Genomic DNA, 11,460 nt, shown 5'->3' with positions numbered 1-11,460 from the left:
TGGTTAATGAACATGCTAACTACTTGGATTACGAGTCTTAGGTAGCTAAACCAGGTTTAATTGTTGTTGTCCAGAGGTGTGTAAGACTTTATAGGCATCTACCCATAACCGGGTGTTGGCCAATCTTAGACATGGTCTCTGCGAGACGACCGGGGGTTCGTCCTGACAAACCTTAGGAAGTGGATTGCGAGGCCACTAGCATTCCCTCCATGCCAGTTCTGCTGTTTTGAATGTTTTGTGTTTGAAATATTGAAACTATGAAATAATTACTTATTTTGAGGCTTCTATAAATTATGAATGAAATTAATTGTTTTAATATCAATTTCTTATTTTAAGTTTCTTGCAAAATATTTTATAGTTTTATGGTTTGATGGTTTTAAGTGATTTCATTTGAGTTTACAAGTTGTTTGTGATTGTGGTTCGTTTCTATTAATTTAAGTCTAAAATCTTTTATTTCTTATTTCAGGGAGAACTGCTAGTTGCTCCCTAATGATTGTGGAAAGTTGTTATAATTTGTAGGTTCTATTTGTTTATTTGATCTATGTGACAATGGGTTGGGAATTGAGAGTTTAGAAACCAACCTTTGGGCTTGTATGCCTTTGTTGTTAGTTGATTGTTTAAGTACTTTGAAATTGGTTTTAGTTTGATTTTAATTTGGCCAATAGGGTTGTTCTACTCTTGGCTTTTGAATGTAATTGATTTGTCTATGTTTATGTTCTTTTGTTTATTTTGATTTCATCAATTAGTTTGCACTTAAGTCAAATAACTTAATTTGGATGTTTGAATGACTTAAATTTAACTTTTAGACCTAGGTAAAGCTTTATTTTGCAAGTCGAAGTTAAGTAGCCTCCCATTCAGGCGTATTTCCACTAACGCTTCCAGTTCTAAAAGGACGGGAAGTTACAGTTGGGATCAGAGCAAACGGTCCAAACTCTAAACGAGTTGCTGCAGTTTCTAGAGAAACTTGTAGTTCAAAGTAAAATGAATTTAAACTTGACCTTAGTGAGAGTTAATTGGCTAGGAGGAAAGGGTGCGTCTCTATTTGTTGAATGTTACGTAGACATTGTTGTCTATTTTTATTTGTGTACATGTTAGGGAATCTAGGGTTTTCTAGGTTGTTTCCAAGTTTCGAGGACGAAACTTTTATAAGGAGGGGTGATTGTGACACCCCGTATTTTCAAAACACTATTTTATGTGCATTTCAACCTATTAAACCTAATTTCTTATTTAAATATCATCCCCAACTTTTGATACCCTAATGTTTTGACAAAATGATTCAACGTTATTATTTAAAAGGTTCATATTTGAGTTTTAATCATTTCAACTATATTTGACATGTTTGAATTGATATTAGCCTTAAAGGGTGATTCCTTAAGCTTAAGCGCCAATTCATTAAGTGTTACTAAATTATATGTAATTTTAATATTTAACCTATTGCAATTGATACGGGTCATCATGGGTGATTCCTTGACTGGAGTGCCAATTTGATAGGTATAAAGTGATTCTATGGTTTTAAAGACATTTTACGTTCAATCGTATCAATATCGATATGTAAACTTGTACTTGGTGATTCAGTCAACTTATTTATCAAATTGATATTATTTATAAACTATTCTTGTATTTTATATTTATAAAACTCATTATAATTTCCTTTTTATTATTTAGGTCATAATAGATGGATAATATTATTGGTTTCACATCTCGCCTTTTTGTATTGCTTTTCCGTAAAATATGAACTTTATATATATTTTTGTATCGTAATTTACATTATTGTTTTCATTATTATTAATGTAATTACTATTTATATTATTTTTAAGATATCAATAATATAATCTATATTATTGTTTTTAAACATATTTTCAAATCGCCTCTCTTTACATTCCTTGACTAGTCTGGTTTCGGGCTAACTAGAATTTATTTATGGGTCGGGTTGCCTTAACATTTTCATGACTAAATAGATTAAGATAGACTTGTTTATTACCTTCCTTTAATACATTCTTAATCCTAAATTAACCATTCAATCAAGCCCAAAAGAAGAGCCTTGAACCGATGTATTATGAGGCTTGTTTGTGAGCTTCATTTGAGCCCATTTTATGCTGATTTACAAAGCAGCTTTGCGAGATTAGTGGCTGATCATTTTACCTAATTAACCTCCTCTAATCAATGGTAAGAACACCTAATTATGGCTGCCCAACTCCTCCTCTTCTCCTTCTCCTTTTACGTACCAAACAAGGCTAGCTTTCATCGGTTTTCTTCACCAAAAAAACGCAGCACATATCTTCCTGTTCCCTTCTATTATTCGTGGGTTTCAAAGGAAAATCAAGGGGGAAATCAAAGCCTAACTTGCTGCTTAAACCTACTCCAATTCGTGTGCAAATTCCCCCTCTTTCGAAGTGTGAAAATTGAAGAATTTTGGGGGTTTTCAAGGGGCTGCTTGTGGGTGGGTTTAGGGGCTGAATTCGTGGCTTTCCCACCTCGTGCTAGACTATAATTTGTTCACACTTCAAGAGGTAACTAGCCTCTCTTCCCTTAGATTAGAAATGCTAGGTTTTAGGGTTGAATTGACTGGTAGAAATCATGTTAAGGTTAGATGCATTTTTTTATTTTCATTCTTGATATGTATGTCAGATTTTCGTGTACAATTAAGGTGATTTAAGATGTTTGAATCATGTTTTTCGTGCTGCAATTATATTACTATTAGTCCCTCATTGTTATGTGATATTTTGATATGATTATATTAGGTTTTGTGATGGCTTTTGGGCACTAAAAATCAGGTTATGTAAACTGATTATGAGCGTATACAACTGAAATTTCTGTGGGGAGTTTACTCATGTCTGAGCCTTAATTTCAATGATTATATTTAATATTAATGTAGAGGATTGTTTTACGATCAATTTGATATATTATGGGTAAAATTTGGAGGTCTTTAAGGTCATCAAATAACTGAATTTGCGAGCCAATGCAGTGCTGTCTGTGCTGTTTTGGCCGGAAGTGTAGTAGTCTAGGGCATATCAAACTCAAATTTTTGTTGTTAATTGAATATTTATCTTTTAGATTATCATGCTAGGGTTGTTATGAGTTTATACAAAAGTGAAATTTCATGTTTTTAGGCAAATTGTACCTTTTATATGAGCATGCATTTTGATTCATTAGTCTATTATAGCAGCTTGTGTATATTGTGTTCTTAAGCCTTAAAATAATTATCTTGATTGATTTTATTACCAAATTTGAATTAGCTTCATGTTAGGATATTCCCTAAATTGATTTGGCATGATTTTATATAATTTTGAATAGTTTAAAGTGTCTAAATTAGTGTAACATAGCTGTTGCCCCTAATCTGCTAGGCGTGTGAATGATGGTGACTATCAGTTGTGTATTCCTTGATTTCTAAGCGCAAATGCATGTTCAACATGGCCTATTGTGTTTTTAAAGTGTGTACTAAAATGGGCTAAGCTTAGTTTCATGATTAAGGTTGGTTTTGGGGGTGTTTTGTGGGAATGGTACTGCTAATACCTAAATTGGAGCTACTGTGTTTATGATTTCATTTAAGCACCTTAACTCTAGAATTTTAAGTCCGAATTGGTTTTATATGATTCTTATTGAGTATATGTATGTGCCCTAATTTTTATTTCGCATTTGAAGTATGTTTGATTGGGTTTTTATGATTATTTTTGGACTCGCATCTTGCTGTCCTATTTTAGTTGTTTTATGAAATTGTAGTTTGGATTTTTTGGTTTTATCAAATGAATTTATGGAATTTTTATAACTATTATATATTAGCTGAAATTATCTTTTAAATAAGTGATGTGGGAATCTTTGGGTATTATAAACCCCTAAAGTAAAATACATTGATGTGTGTTTTAATATGTGTGAGTGGTAATTGTATTGTCGACGTCGTAATGCTTTAGAGAAGAGTAACACAGTCTTTAGCATTACTTCGTCAAGAGTTGTGAATGCAGTTAATTGTTGTTTTTCGATAATGAATTATATTCCCAAACTCAGACGATACCTTTTATGATTTATTATGTTGAAGTGTGTTTTGAAATGGAGTTTCAATAGAATTTAAGAAATATGATTTTTTTTATGCAGTTTGAATTGAGTGTAAGACCATTTGGGCTTCTCTGCAGATTTCAGAGTGAGATATATTATATTAAGTATTTTAAGTGATTTTTGAATTGTGTGTGGGGCCATAGTCTGGTGTGAGGCATAGTCTGCTTTCCGATGGGTAATGAACATGCTAACTACCTGGATTGCGAGTCTTAGGTAGCTAAACCTGGGTTAATTGTTGTCGTTCGGAGGTGTGCAAGACCTTATAGGCATCTACCCATAACCGAGAGTTGGTTAATCTTAGACACGGTCTCTGCGAGATGACCGGGGATTCGTCCTGACTAACCTTAGAAAGTGGATCGCGAGGCCACTAGCATTCCCTCCATGCCAGTTCTTCTTTCATTGTTATTAAAATCCCGATGTAATCTTAGAATCTTACGATTTTACGATTCATTTATGTCACACTATTCGATTTACGATTCTACCCGATTTTACTTATTTTTCTTAACTACTGAAATCCTTACAAGTTTAAAACATGTCTATATAGGTATTTATAAATATATATTGTCAATTAGTGGTTGATTAATAGGTAAATAACTATTATCTATCAATAATTAGGTTTCAAACTCAAAATTTCAATATATTTAATAAAATTTAGATTTGACGTCTTGATTATGCATGTCGGTAGAATCTTACGATTCTACGATTCGATTTTACGATTTGATCCAGATAGCGCCTTCCGATTCAAAGTAGAATCCCGATTTTAATAACTTTGTCTACTGTTTTGAATGTTTTGAGTTTGAAATATTGAAACTATGAAATTATTACTTATTTTAAAGCTTATATAAATGATGAATAAAATTAAGTGTTTTAATATCAATTTCTTAGTTTAAGTTTATTGCGAAATATTTTATTGTTTTATGGTTTGATGGTTTTAGGTGATTTCATTTGAGTTTACAAGTTTTGTGATTGTGGTTTCTTTCTATTAATTTAAGTCTAAAATCTTTTATTTCTGATTTGAGGGAAAACTGCTAGTTTCTCCCCACCGTTTGTGGAACGTTGTTATAATTTTCAGGTTCTATTTGCTTATTTGATCTATGTGGTGATGGGTTGGGAATTGATAGTTTAGAAACCAACCTTTGGGCTTGTATACCTTTGTTGTTAATTGATTGTTTAATGAGTTTGAAATTAGTTTTAATTTGATTTCAATTTGGCCGATAAGGATTGTTCTGCCCTTGGCTTTTTAATGTAATTTTTGTCTATGTTTATGTTCTTTTGTTTATTTCAATTTCATCACATAGTTTGCGCTAAGTTAAATAACTTAATTTGAATGACTTAAATTTAACTTTTAGACCTAGGTAAAGATTTTACTTTGACAATCGAAGTGAAGTAACCTCTCGTTCAAGCGTATTTTCACTAACGCTTCCAATTCTAAAAGGACGGGGTGTTACATGGTCGATTCAACGGTCAGAGACGCCCTAACGAGCTTTATGGGCACATACTCCGGATTCCACCAGATCCCTCTATGGGAAGAAGATTAAGAAAAAACAGCATTTATGACCGAGCAGGGCCTACATTGCTACAAAGTCATGTCGTTTGGCTTGAAGAATGCCCCTGCTACATTTTACAGACTTGTCAACACTATCATTAGAGATCAGATCGGCCGGAATATGGAGGCGTACATTGATGACATGATTGTTAAATCAAAATAGCCGGCCGACCATCTAAATGACCTTCGAGAAACATTTACCGAACTCAGGTCGCATAAGGTGATGTTGAATCCAAAGAAGTTTGTTTTTGGTGTTAAGTCTGGTAAATTTCTCGGATTCCTAATTGATCAGCACGGCATTGAGGCCAACCCTGAAAAAATCCAAGCGGTCCTAAACATGAAATCGCCGAGAACTATCAAAGAGGTTCGAAGATTGACTGGCTGTCTAGCTGCACTTGGCCGATTTCTGTCAAGGTTAGGGGATAAGTGCCAATATTTCTTTGGACAATCAAGAAAAAAGCCATGTTCGAGTGGACCGAAGTGACGGAGGAAGCCTTTGTACAATTGAAAAACCATCTGCATACACTTCCGAGGCTCGTTAGTCCGCTCAAAGACGAAAAGTTGTACATGTATCTTGCAATTTCAGATCACTCTTTAGGTGCCGTCCTCCTTGCTAAGAGAGACGACCATCAGATCCCCATGTATTTTATAAGCCACGTCCTGCACAATGCCGAGCTGAGGTACCCACCCATTGAAAAATTTGGGCTGGCATTGTTTATGGCATCAAAAAAGCTAAGTCCATACTTCCTTGCTCATTCAATAGTGGTCTACACGGACCAACAACTAAAGAAGTCGTTCACAACATTGGAGGCCAGTGGCCGAATGCTTAAATGGGTCTTGGAGTTAAGGGGTTTTGATATTACGTTAGAGCCCAAGAGAGCAATCAAGGGGCAGGCCTTTGCTGATTTTCTAGCTAAAATGACACAGTCGGATTTACAGCTGGCAGGGGAACAAATTTGGAAGTTTTTTGTGGATGAAAGTGCTATAGCGAATGGATGTGGTGCTAGTATCATTTGGCAGTCTCTCGAGGGAGATAAGTTTGAATATGTTATGAGATTCTAGTTTCAAGCTTCTAACAACGAGGCCAAGTATGAAGCCCTTCTAGCTGGCCTTAGAATGTGTAAGGCGGCCGGGGCAACAAAAATTGATGCTAGTTTGGACTCCCAACTGATAGTCAACTAAGTTAATGGTGACTTTTAGGCTAGGGAGCCGGCTATGATAAAATACCTTCAGATGGTGAAAGATGAGGCCGAGGGCCTAGAGCATTTCACCCTGCAACAAGTTCCCCATTCAGAAAATCATCAAGCAGACGCGCTCTCCAAGTTAGCATCCTCGGCATCATATGATACTCCCAGATCAGTGTTTTGGGAAGTAAAAGAGAAGACGAGTATTGATGCCGAGCCTATGAAGATCATAGACAGAACCTCCACTTGGATGGACAGAGTGGTTTCCTATCTGAGGGGTGGAACACTCCCGGACGATCCCAAAGAGAGCTAGCTGATGAAGAGGAGGGCCGCTTGGTTCAAAATGAAGAGTGAGGAATTATTCAAAAGAGCGTTTGTTAAGCCATATTTGAAGTGCATCACCCTAGAGAGGGGGCATGATGTGTTAGATGACCTTTATCAAGGACAATGCGGATCGCACATAGGCGGACAGGCCTTAGCAGAAAAGGCTACCCACCTAGGGTAGTACTGGCCGAGCATGAATTCGGACACCATGAAAATGGTGAAAATGTGACAAGTGCCAAAGGTTTGCCACCTTTATTCACCGCCTGATAAATAGCTTGTTGGCCATAAGCAGTCTGCTCCCCTTTGCAAAATAGGGCATGAACATCTTAGGGTCGTATACTCCAGCGTAAGGCGGTATGTGTTAGTAGCAGGAGACTACTTCACCAAATGGGTTGAAGCTGAGGCCGTCTAAGTAATCAAATAGACATATGTGTCCGCCTTTATCTGGAAAAATATCATCACTCGCTATGGTGTGCCACAATCAATAGTGTTCGACAATGGATCCCAATACATCACTCACTGTTTTGTCTCAATCGGACACCCACAAGCCAACTGCCACGTTAAGGCTTACAACAAGGTGATCTCCAACGTTATCAAGCGCAAGCTTGAGAAAGCAGGCGGCTTTTGAGCATATGAGTTGGTCAATGTGTTATGGTTCATTTGAACAATAGCCAAGAGTTCAACAGGAGAGACCCCATTCTTTCTAGTCTAAGGTGCTAAAGTCATGCTCCCAATTGAGATGTACGAGCCTACCCTCCAGGTAATGCTATATGGAAGTAGTTGGTTGAGCTAATGAAGACGGAAAGCTAACTTCGAACAGGGAAGAGCCATATTGAATCAGAGAAGAAGTGCGGGATGGTACATACCGTCTCGAAGCTTTAGATGGTCGTCGTATTCCTCGTACTTGGAATACGGATAATCTAAGAAAGTATTATTTTTAAATCTAGTACTTAGCCAAAAATTTGTATATACAACTAGGTCTAAACGACCGAGCACTCTAATTAAAGCCGTAGAACCCCAATAATGTAATTTTGACAAAATTAATAGTCGAACATTGTTATCTAAATTTTTTGCCATTTATTTATGATTATTTAAGCAGATATACCGAACGAAAATAATAACAACGTTGCTTGCAACATAACAGTTCGGCCTTTAAAAGGGGCTATAGAACAACCGAGTAGGTGTACAGCAAGGGCATCCCTTAGCTACATAACTCGGCCACAGAGACTGTGAAGTCAATCAAACTGTCCGACCTCAACATGGTCAGACGGTTGAGCATTAGGAAGCCATAAAAATTGCCCAAGGTAGTTTTACCCAAATAAGGGCAAGGGCATGTCTAGGTGTATAAGCCCAGCCAACACTTAGAAATTTACATGTTGAGATATTACATGAAATTTCTTGAGTTGCGTCCGAGAGATAGTGTCAAAGGACAACTCAAACAAAGCCAATAAAGCGGTCATATAAGATGTTGATTCGGAATTCACCTAGTCCAAGGGCAATCATTATTATGATTTGATTAACTTATTAGCCGTTATACCCTTTAAGTTATAAAACCCACTAAGATAATCAAACCACCTGGAATATGGACTACGCGAATTCTGAACAAAGGGGGATACCCCCAATACTCGTACGTACAGACATATATAAAGCATGAAAATATTGCTAAAAATGTTAAGTATGGAAAAGCAAAAATTTGCACCAATTAAAACCAAGCCGCTGACGTAAGGAAAAGTAGGTCGTTATCTAATCCACCCTAGAGCCAAACAAAATTATAATCACTTAACAAACCTAAATACAAGTATAGAAGTAAGTCAAGGGTCTAACTACTAGGAATGGTTATGTTCAAGTATTTCCAATTAACGCCTAAGCTAGGTCGAAGTCGAAGATGAAAGCTAGCACTAATCAACTACCTTAACCAAGAATCAACCAAATAAAACACTAGGGAATGGGGATCAACATGCATTCATGATAATCAAGCTAATTAGGGAATCAAGCAATGCAAGCAATGTAAAGAAAATTAGTAGGGACAATTAAGAGCATTCAATTAATCACCCTCACACTCTCTAACCTAGATTTCTCTAGTGCTAAACAATAAGAGAAACATAATCAAATACTCAATCAATTATGATCAAATCAATATCAAGTGGTCATGTCAATCATTTCAATCATGCAATCAAGTTTAGCATCATGGTCAGCTACTCCAATCAAACTAGACAATATGCAAACCTCTATTAATTAATTTAATTACAACACAAGAACTACTCAAATTCCCAAATCAATCTCAATGCATCAATCATACATGTTTTACCCAACCTTAGCAAACAACTACTAAAGATTCATCATCTAAACAACAAGAAAGTAAAAGGAATTCAAGAATCAACAAATTTAGAGGAACAACTACACTAATCAAGAATCAATAATCAAACCAAATCAAACAAATATGAAATCAAACAAAGCAATAAAGAGGAGACAGAGTGAGAAATTTTCATTGATTGATGATGGAAATCTTCAATACAATTATCACCTTGAATCTTCAATCTCTCAAACAACCATTGAAATCCCTCACTTTCTCACTCTGAAACTACTCCTAAACTAATCCTAAAACTAGAGAGAGAAGCTCTCAACTAAGCTAAAAATATGAAAGAGAAATCATAAGCTAGTCTAAAAGTTCTCCTTTCCAAAGGAAATACAAGAATATAAATAAGCAAAGAAGAGAAAACAGACGACCGCACCCACTCCTTAAACTTGCGTCTCATGACGAATCTTCAGGAGGACGACGTTGCTTGTGTTCGCGTCCTCTGTCCTCCTGATTAGGGCCCTAGCCTTCTTGATCTTCTCGTTCTCCTTGTCCTTCCACTCTTAGAAGGCGCAGAGACGAAGGAAGAGTTATATTCGGACAAAGAAAAGTTAGCAAACATGAAAAAGTGAAAAATGTTCTAAGTAAAAAATCAAAAGCGGCCATATAAGCCGAAAAGTAAACTACCTCAGAACTGCAATTTATCATGGGGCCGAGGAAGCCATCATTAATCCCACGAAACTTGTCCCGCTGCTCATGAGGGACGGCTCAATGCATGGCTTCCTCATAGCCTTCTGGTCCCTGCCCGTAAGCGACTGGCCGGGTAACTTTATATTCATCTCCTCGGCAATATTTGCACATGGCCAAGAATAGGGTTAGAGTAAACAAAATAAGTTTCTTAAAAATAAGACTAAGTCAAGAACCCAACTTACCATCCGAGAAAGATGGTGGGGTGGAAAGGTTGAAAGGAGGAGGAGTTAAAGGTTCACCCTTTTCTCCGTCTTGGCGACCGAGTTGATCTTCGGCCAACTGAGAGGGAGCCGTCTACTAATCAAATTTTTTCACTAACATGACATGTGGAGTCGAGATCGGAACGGTCGGTTTTGTCGGAGTCGACTTACCCCCATCGTCCGCATGGACGAACTTCTCATGAATCAACTCAACAGTTGGATCCATGGACTTGGAGACCCCACCAGGTGACAGCTGTGGTGGCTCTCCCTTAGACTGATTTGAAGCAGTCTACGGCGTGGCCTTGGCCGCTTGGCTGGAAGACGTCACTTTCATAGCAGTGGACTTCCTGGACTTGGACGGCTTCCCGTCCTTTGAAGTAGAGGTCGTCAGCTTCCTCTTTGACCTTGGGGTAGGAGTGGCTAACTAAAAGAAATAAAGTGTCCGAGCATAAGTAGGAAGGAAGCCCCTTCCAGAGTCTCAACTCGGACGAAGGGCCAAATTGGGATCGTCCGAGTTAAATAAGGAATGACTCCTCTCCCAACCTACCAGCTCAGAAAAAAAAAATAAAAAAAATAAAAAAAAGTGAAGAAAAGAAAATAAGCGGACGACCAGTACCTCCTTGATCTACGCGTACAGTTTCTGACGAGCCTGGTACCGAGCTAAGTCAAGCTCGGATATATTGATGAGTGGCATTTATGTCACGATTAAGGTTCATTTTGATGGTCATTTTCCCACATTTGCGGCTTGTTTGCATCCTTTTCTTTGCACTTAGTTCCCTTTCCCTTTATGCATCTTCTTTCCTAGATTTTGCCCCTTTTTCCTACATTTTTTTTTATTTCCATGCTTATACTTTGTAGGAACCATCGGGGTTTTCAAGAGGAGGAAGCTAAGCTCAAGAAAAGTTGAAGGAAATAAGATTCAGAAGAGGTTCGGCTGAACCTCCTGAATGTGTGGCCGAACCATGGTGTGGCCGAACCTGCTCAGTGGTCCGGCCGAACGCCGAGGTAGAGTCAAGAAGCAATTTGGCAATTTTGCAGAAGTGGTCGAACCTCAGAAGTTCGACCAGACCAGGATCAGGGAGGTTCGACCGAACCTACCCTGTAGACCGG

The sequence above is a fragment of the Chenopodium album genome, chromosome 11 (assembly GCF_948465745.1).
Source record: "Chenopodium album chromosome 11, dcCheAlbu1.1, whole genome shotgun sequence".
Lineage (NCBI taxonomy): Eukaryota > Viridiplantae > Streptophyta > Magnoliopsida > Caryophyllales > Amaranthaceae > Chenopodium > Chenopodium album.
Note: the sequence above shows the minus strand (reverse complement) of the source record.